General features: G+C 46.7%; 1 long non-coding RNA gene across 1 annotated transcript; it reads right to left on the minus strand.

Annotated features, from left to right (window-relative positions):
• Positions 1-674: 674 nt before the first annotated feature.
• LOC149304441 (uncharacterized) lies at positions 675-8,580 on the minus strand. Its single transcript, XR_016271848.1, has 3 exons — positions 8,385-8,580; positions 4,789-7,014; positions 675-2,478 (listed from the first exon to the last, which is right to left on the minus strand). It is a non-coding gene; the product is annotated as an uncharacterized LOC149304441 (long non-coding RNA).
• Between the last annotated feature and the right edge of the window lie 633 nt (positions 8,581-9,213).

Here is a 9,213-nt window from a genome sequence, read left to right on the forward strand (position 1 = left end):
ACCGGCGCCGCAGACTTCGGAATGAAACGCCATCGCAGGCCCTATTAACTCCCCGGCGCCCTCCTGTGTCTCCGCTGAGGCATAGCAACACCAAGTTAAAATAGATTCATTCTCCACAATAAAAAGTATGAAATATACCTTAAATTTCAATTAAATATAAAATATAAATTACAATAAAGAATAAAATATTGATAAAAATGTTATTTGCTTACGGGATTATTATGCTATTTACTTAGTGGGGGCAAACTTTATTTTTTTTTGTGGAATCCACCAACAAAGTGAATAATAAATGAAATAAACCTTCGCCCAGCAACTAAATAATAAAATGAACATTGCAGGCACCAACACAGTAAATACCAAAAGGAATATTACATCTACTTAAGAAATAAAGAAAATAGATGTTACACCCACCAACTAAGGAAATAATGATAAGAATCAGAATAAGAATCATTTAATTCAATGATAAATGAAATAAACATTTGTCTATTTGTTGCCTGCCCCAACAAACTAAATCATACATTACAATAAACATTTCACCTGTAAATGACTTCCCTACAGCAGCCTAGAATTAGAGGGACCCAGGAAATCCCATTGAGTCCAAAGCCTTTCGGCCATCGCCTCCAGATCAATAAAAAACACAGAACGACAAGAAAAACAAAGCAATTCATTTCACATCCAGTGTGCTTTATTTCTTCCAAAGGTGTGGCGGTAAGTAACCATCATGTATGGAGATATACACACACATAAAGTACAAAACTGGTCCAGAGGACTCCTAGGATCTTGCACAGTAAACATCCCAGACATTGACATTTCAAGACAGAAGGGAAAGAGACCCTCTTCTCCCAGGCAGCCATACAAAATGAAGGCACTCCATTAAAGACAGTCACTATCTCATGTCCCTTTTAAAAAGTGTACAATAGATGCTACATGTTCTCTTTTACTTGTTAGTTCAGGCTGTTTTTCCACATGAACCTAAGTTCAAAACACATTTGCTAATAGGGATACATTGGGGAACACATGCCAATAGGGAATCATAGGGAAACACCTGCCCATAGGGAAACACAGGGGAACATTTGCCCATAGGGAAAGATAGGGGAACACCGGCCCATAAGGAAACATTGGGGAACGCCTGCCCATAGAGAAACATTGGGGAACATTTGCGCATAAAGAAACATTGGGGAACACCTGCCCAATGGGAAAGATTGGGGAAAGCCTGCCCATAAGGAAACATTGGGGAATGCCTGCCCATAAGCAAACATTGGACAACAATTGCCCATAGGGAAACATTGTGGAGGGCTTGACCATAGGGAAGCACACTGAAAGCTCTCAGCATTAGTTTGTTCCTTGACAAATATTGAAGTATTATTCATTTAGCATCCTTGCCCTTCAGCCAAAAAAGTCCTAAAGTTGGGGTTCCCTGCCCTATGGCTTACAATCTATTGGGGGTGAGGGGGCCATGTCCAGCGGAGACCGTCTCTTCCTTCCTTCCTCCGTAGGGGATGGAGCCGGGGCCGCCTCTTCCTCCCTCCCTCTGGGCTGGACACTCCCTTCCTCGCCTGCTGCTGCTGCTGCGTCTGGGCCTGGATGCGCCTGACTCTCCCTCTGGACCTCCGAAGGGGCAGCCTTGGCACCTGGGACCTCGGTGGCGTTGGAAGAAAGAGAGGAATCAGAGGCGGCACAAGTGGCCCACCTCCAAACCCAGGGTCCAGGGTCCCAGGAGTGTCCGTGGGGCAGGCACTGCTGGCTTTTGGGGGGGCTGCCGCTCTCCTCCTGGGCCTCAGCCGCCGTTCGGGGCTCTCTTTGGGAAAGAAAGGAGAGGGCAGGGAGGTCCAGAGGGGTCCCAGGGGCAGGGGCAGGGGACAAGTGCTGGTGCTCCCTCATTTCAACCAAAACCCTGACAAAAACTACCATCAAAGACCACTGAGAAGAAGAAACCACACAAGATCGCTTTTTAGCCGCGGCGCTAAAGTGCCACGCTAATAGGCCAACCCAACGACCGCTACGCAACAAGACTTCCCTAAACCACACTTCAAAAACCTTGCTATGCAACAACTTCATCTGCTCAGAGAGAGACAAAAGACAGGATGCAGCGTTTGTGTTAATGGTGGGGTTCCTTTTATTGTTTGTGTTAGTGTTAGTAGGGATGAGTGTTAGTATCTGAGCAGCAGACCAAATGAGACCAGCACCACCACTTGTCCCCTGCCCTTCCCAGCTGGGACCCAAAAGGAAAGCCTAAACGATGGCTGGGAAGTGAGGCCCTCGAACATCAGCCAGGGGCACCAGGAGGCAGCCGGGCGGTGGCTCCGGAGGAAGAGGGGCCACCAAAGTCAGCCAGCAAGGCCTCTGAGGAAAAAAACCTACCTGGAAGACGTCCTCGAAATCAGCGAGGCCCTACCTGCTTAAAGTCTGCCCTGAACCCAGATCCCTACCGGAAAGGTAAGCGCCTTCAGAGGGATCCTCTGCAACTGGGAAACCTGACTAAAAACAAAAATGGACAACGAACGGTCAGTGAACCAAAGCAAAGCTCCTCTGAAGAAATCCTGCCAAGAAAACCCAAGTCCTTTCTGACTTACGGAGGGCCCAAGGCAAACCTATCAGCGGGTTTCCTAAGCCGCTTTCTTCAGAGGGAGGGTTGCCATTGCGATCCTCTGAGGCTGAGACAGTGTCGCCTGCCCAGGATCAGCCCACAGCTTACATGGCTGAGCCGGCATTTGAACCCTGCTCTCCATAGCCATACTCCAGCGTCCAAACCACAACTCCACACTGGCTTTTTAAGGTGAACTGCCATAAATTGAATAAGAGATACTCCAGCTATTCTGCTGCTCTTGACAATCATAACACCAGGCTCTCCCCAAACTATACATCCCAGCTTTCCACAGAAGGAACCATGGCAGTGAAAGTAGAATCAATACGCTGACATATGTCTGTGCAGGTGCGCGCACACACATGCAGATGCGCTAGGCTTAGGGGCAAAAGACCCCCGTGAATATGGAAAACCCGCAAACAATAAAAACGCCATGTTTTTACCTGAGACGACGCCTCTCTAGAAATCTCTAGGTCTTCCGGTGCAAATCTGCGCTCACCGTCCAACAGACACTGACCACAGAACTGCACAGAAGGACTTACAAAGGCCTACTAGAGTGTTCTATTAATCTCTAGCTCCTCCAGTGCAACTCTATGGTCAACGTCCGACAGACACGGACCATAGAACTGCGCTGGAGGAGCTACAAAGGCCTAGGAGAGTGTTCTCTCTAGGAACCTATACATTCTCCGTGGCAACTCTCGGGTCAACATCCGACAGACACTGACCATAGAACTGCGCTAGAGGAGCTACAAAGGCCTAGTAGAGTGTCCTCTCTACGAACCTATACGTTCTCCGTGGCAACTTTGGGGTCAACGTCCAACAGACACTGACCATAGAACTGCGCTGGAGGAGCTACAAAGGCCTAGTAGAGTGTCCTCTCTATTAACCTATAGGTTCCCCGTGGCAACTCTGTGGCCAACGTCCAACAGACACTGACCATAAAACTGCGCTGGAGGAGCTACAAAGGCCTAGTACACTCTCCTCTCTAGGAATCTCTAGCCCCTCCAGGGCAACTCTGGGGTCAACGTCCGACAGACACTGACCATAGAACTGCGCTGGAGGAGCTACAAAGGCCTAGTACACTCTCGTCTCTAGGAATTTCTAGCCCCTCCAGGGCAACTCTGCGGTCAACGTCCGACAGACACTGACCATAGAACTGCACTGGAGGAGCTATAAAGGCCTAGTACACTGTCCTTTCTAGGAATCTCTATCCCTCCAGGGCAACTCTGTGGCCAACGTCCGACAGACACTGACCACAGAACTGCGCTGGAGGAGCTACAAAGGCCTAGTAGAGTGTCCTCTCTATGAACCTATAGGTTCCCCGTGGCAACTCTGCGCCCAAGGTCCGTCAGACACTGACCATAGAACCGCGCTGGAGGAGCTACAAAGGCCTAGTAGAGTGTTCTCTCTACGAACCTATACGTTCTCCGTGGCAACTTTGGGGTCAACGTCCAACAGACACTGACCATAGAACTGCGCTGGAGGAGCTACAAAGGACTAGTAGAGTGTTCTCTCTAGGAACCTATAGGTTCCCCGTGGCAGCTCTGTGGCCAACGTCCGACAGACACTGACCATAGAACTGCGCTGGAGGAGCTACAAAGGCCTAGTGCACTCTCCTCTCTAGGAATCTCTAGCCCCTCCAGGTCAACTCTGGGGTCAATGTCCGACACACACTGACCATAGAACTGCGCTGGAGGAGCTACAAAGGCCTAATAGAGTGTCCTCTCTAGGAATCTGTAGCCCCTCCAGGGCAACTCTGTGGCCAACATCCAACAGACACTGACCATAGAACTGCGCTGGAGGAGCTACAAAGGCCTAGTACACTGTCCTTTCTAGGAATCTCTATCCCTCCAGGGCAACTCTGGGGTCGATGTCCGACAGACACTGACCATAGAACTACACTGGAGGAGCTACAAAGGCCTAGTAGAGTGTTCTCTCTAGAAACCTATAGGTTCTCCATGGCATCTCTGGGGTCAACGTCCAACAGACACCGACCATAGAACTGCGCTGGAGGAGCTACAAAGGCCTAGTAGAGTGTCCTCTCTAGAAATCTCTAGGTCCTGCAGTGCGACTCTAGGTAAAGTTGACCACACAGTGGCACTGCAGGAAAGCAGATATCCCTAGAGAACACATTAATCAAACCTATAAATGATCAAAGCTGCAAGTATGGACGGATGAGTGTACACACACACACACGTACTTACAATTGAGTAAAGGATCGAGTCCAGTGGAGACTGTCTCTTCCATCATCCATGGCTGGTGCTGATTGGTCGGGGTCGTCGTCCTCCTCGGCCGGACCCTTCCTTTCCTTCTTCTCCGCCTGGATGGCGTGCGGCTCTCTCTCGAGGCATAGGGACAAACAGATGGGGGGGAAAAAAAGGTTCAGCGTACAGCTGTGGGGTGACAAAGGGGTGCCCTGGCTGTTCTCCTTAGCCCCTAGCCTTAACATCTTGCTCAGTGGGTTCCTCCCGTTTCTACCAAGGCCCCTTGGGTGCCACTCTCACGGCCTCAGACATTACCCTGTCCTTACCTGCCTCCTCCTCCTCCCATTAACTTTGGCCTGCTCTAGAGAAGAACGCATTGCATTTAGCTCAGCCTCTATAAGCCAGGCCCCCCCCCCCCCCCAGCTAAACCATGGCCCTCCCGACTGGCTTTTAAAATGAGGGAGGGCCATCCTCCTTCCGGGACGGCAGAGAAAGAACCCAGGCGGTGTTAAGCACCACGTTCAGAGAAGCCCGGTTCGGACTACTTCACAGAAACCCTTTCCTCACTGACCTCCTAACCTTCACCCCCAGCCAGTGCTCTTGGCCTAATTCTAACTACGATGGGACCCTGTCTACACTATGCAACGCACCAGGAAACCCGGAATCCCTCCCCGTATTTCTGCCCATGGATCCCGATTAGAGAACGCACCCCAATCCAGCTGTTTCCCTTTCCCATCTCCGTTCTTCCCACTGTCTCTCTTCCAAAAGGTCCAGTTGCAGCTTAGAGAACGAATGGCCAGGGAGGGCAAAAGGCTCCGCTACCAGTTTGGGGGCGCTGGGGTCGGAGGGGAGCCCCAGAGGAAATCCCCCCCGACCCCTCCTGCTGCCATGCAGGTCCAGTCAGCAAAGGTGCTCCTGGAAGGCTGGATTTTAAAGGGACTTCCTTCAAAGGAGGAGTCTGCAGTCCGGCTTCTGCCTCTTTCTCCTTCTGCCCAGAGAAAGGTTTGCCCGATGCGGACCACAGAGAGCCATTCCTGGCGGAGGATGCCAAGAGCCACGCTGGAGGGGAGCGAGGAGAGGCGCCCCTGCCGTCGCGGGGAACGCCACGGAGGCCGGACGTCTTGGTCGCCAGAGGGGCCTGCCAGGGCTTGCGGGATTAGAAGGGAGAGGGGTCTGGGAGGACCTTGGAGGCTGACTGCAAGAGGCATCTTCCAGTTAATCCCAAAGGTGCCATCCTGGTTTCAGGGGGCTTGTCAGATTTAAGCAGGGAAGCTATTTATCGGGGTGGGTTTTTTTAAAACAAACAAATTAAATACAAATAAATAATAAAATAATAAACTAAAATAAAAAAATACACGGTGGCCCTGAAAACTATTTAATTCGGTCGTTTGATCTGGGGATTTTATTTTATTTTAGGGTTTTTAACATAAAAGTCTGGGAGCAAGATGGCGGGTCCCCACGGCGTCCCCCACGGCGCCAGGGGCGCGTCCCCTCGCTCTCCCTCCGGTGGGGCCCGAAGCATGCTCTGCCAGGGATGCCGCTCTGCCTTGGGCAAACGGTCAGAAAGGCTCTGCCCAGAAGGCCAAAGGGAATGAAGCCGCTGCAGCGCCCCAAAACGGAGGCGGAGAGTTTCGCCCCCCGGGAGATTAGCCCTCCAAGCTGCAAGGGGACGTTTCGGAAGAGAAACAACGGGACGGCCGATTGGACAAAGAAACGGCTGAATTGAGCCACGCCCTCAGAATCTAAATCCAGGGACAGACCTATGGGCAGAGACGACGGTTTCTCGGGGCGCCGCGTCTGCTCACAAAGGTCCCATGGCAGTTAGAAGTCAGGGTTTCTAGGCCATTGCTCTTCCCCTGCTCCGTGCCAACGAAACGCTACCTGAAACTGTGGCGGACACCTTCCTTGGCAGCGGCTGATCCAAAGTCTGTCCGACGGTTCGAGGCATTTTACAACGCATTTAATCGATGCTGAACCTATGGAAGGGAGTTGCTCTGTGTCTCTCTGTCTTTCTGTCTGTGAAGCATTCTCCTTCATCCTACAAGGCCTTGTCTTCACCGAGTTGACTGCAGCTTCCATCCTCAGCTGGGCACTGTTTTCAGGGGTTCTCCTTTCTTCTCTCTTGCTTTCCTCGCTCTTCCTTTCTTCCTTCCTTCTCTGTTCTTTTCTTCCCTCTGCCTTTCCTTTTTTCCTCAAAGACTTTCAGGTTTCATTCTGCCTCAATCCCTGTGATGGGAGAAAAGCAGAGCATAAAATCAATGGACGCAAACAGAATGACAAAGCCTTCCTTCCTTCCTTCCTTCCTTCCTTCCTTCCTTCCTTCCGTTTGCCTGCCTCACAAATCTATAGGCATACTTCTTAGATACACTATCTAAATAAACAAGACGTATTCTTCACCAAATAAGCAAAATAAAACTGTGTTTCTGAGGCTGAGAGAGTGTGACTAGCCAAAGGTCGCCCATTCGGTTCCAGAGCCCTCCCAAGAAAGACACACAAAAACCCCAAGAGTCTCTCAGTTTGAGTGACGCCTTGAACTGTAGATCTCAAACAGACACAGAAAGATGAAATATGAATTTTGTAAGCCGCAATATGAAATAAAAACATAGAAAATAAGTAAAATTACTGTTCATTATATTTTAATTATATATATATATATATATATATATATATATATATATATAAAAACATTAAAATAATTAAAATATAATAGTGAAATATTGTATTATAAAAATTATAATGAAATAAAAAATATAAATAAAAATATACAATATATGTATGATTAAAAGAATTACAATATAATAATAAAATATTTTACAATTATAATAAAATAAAAGAAATAAAAATAAAAATACACAGATATACAATAAATATAATGAAACATCAAAATAAAATAAAATTAGAATAAAACCAAAAAATATCAAAACAAATAAAAATATACAATATATACAGGATATACAGATACATATATGTATCTCAGAATAGAATAGAATAAAATAAAAAATGCTATATATATATATATATATATATGGGAAATATAATAAAAGTTTATGGATAAAATGTTTTAAAATATAATAACATTATAATAAAATAAAACACATATATAAATCAAATATAATAACATTATAAAAAAATTAATGCATAAAATATACAATATATAATTATAAAATAAAATATATCAAAATATTACAAAATATAGTAAAAAATAATAAATGAAAATAAAGTATATAATAAGACTTTAAAAATATAATAAACTTATAACACAATAAATAGAAGTATCCATACATGTGGATATAATAAAAATATAATAATAAAGTCTGATAAAATAAAATAAAAATATTATAAAATAAAATAAGCATATAATAAAAATAAAAACATACCATAGTAGACACACATAGAATTAAAATATGCTTTAAAATATTATAATGCATAATTAAATAAAAGGAACTTACAATAGAAATAAATCTAAATGTACAATACATATCATATGTACAATAAACATAATAAACATATATATCTATATATAAGTAAAACTTGACTTTAAACCTGCCCTTCCTTGCCCCTGAGGAGAAACCCCCCCGCGTTCCCTTGCCCCTCACCCTTCCAAAAGCCTCAGTCCGATTAGAAGCGACCCAGAGAACGTTGTTCCCTCACACTGTACGGAAAGCCGCCTTGGCCACACTGCCCCGCCCTCTTCTCCGCTCGCGAATCCCATTGGCCCCGGCGGCTGCGCGCCACGCGGAAACAGCCACTCCGGAAGAAGCGCGGGAAAGCACCGCTGCCTTATCTCCAAGGGCCCAGACCGATCTCTGCCTTCCCTGACGACTGCGCCTGCGCCATTCCCCCACCTCCCCCCAAGGAAAAGGAGCCGGCCTTTTCCTTCTTCTGCCCCGCAACAAGCTTCTCATTGGCCGCCCTTCCTGCCTGTCGGGAGCTTCTCAAGAGCTCGTCAATAGCGCCTGCCGATTTCCCCTCACGAAATGGCTGCCTTTGGGCTACCTTTTCTCCATTTACTTTATTTTTTTACTGTACTCCCCCCTTTTAAAAACATTTTAATTTTTATATTTTTTTATTTTACATTATATATCAGGCTTTAAATTTTAATTATACGAGAACATGAAATAGAAATGGAAAATGTTTAAAAACAAATAAGAATTAAAATCAGACAACCGTATTATATATATAATATATGATATAGAAATGAAGTCAGTTCGCTTTAACAAATGAAACACTGGACGCCTCTCCTGCCTTCTTTCCTCTCGCCTGGCCTTACAAAGGCGAGGTGTGATTTCCCTTTAGCTTGCAATGCCTCAGTGGAGACACAGGAGGGCGACAGGGAGCCCTTCATTCCAATGACGGCAAGGCCATTCTGAGAGGCCCGGCCCTCCGAGCGCAGATGGCTAGAGCGTCGCCACGGACATGGTCTAC

This window comes from Sceloporus occidentalis, unplaced genomic scaffold (genome assembly GCF_023333645.1).
Source record: "Sceloporus occidentalis isolate IW3139 unplaced genomic scaffold, rSceOcc1.0.p SCAF_13, whole genome shotgun sequence".
Taxonomy (NCBI): Eukaryota; Metazoa; Chordata; class Lepidosauria; order Squamata; family Phrynosomatidae; genus Sceloporus; species Sceloporus occidentalis.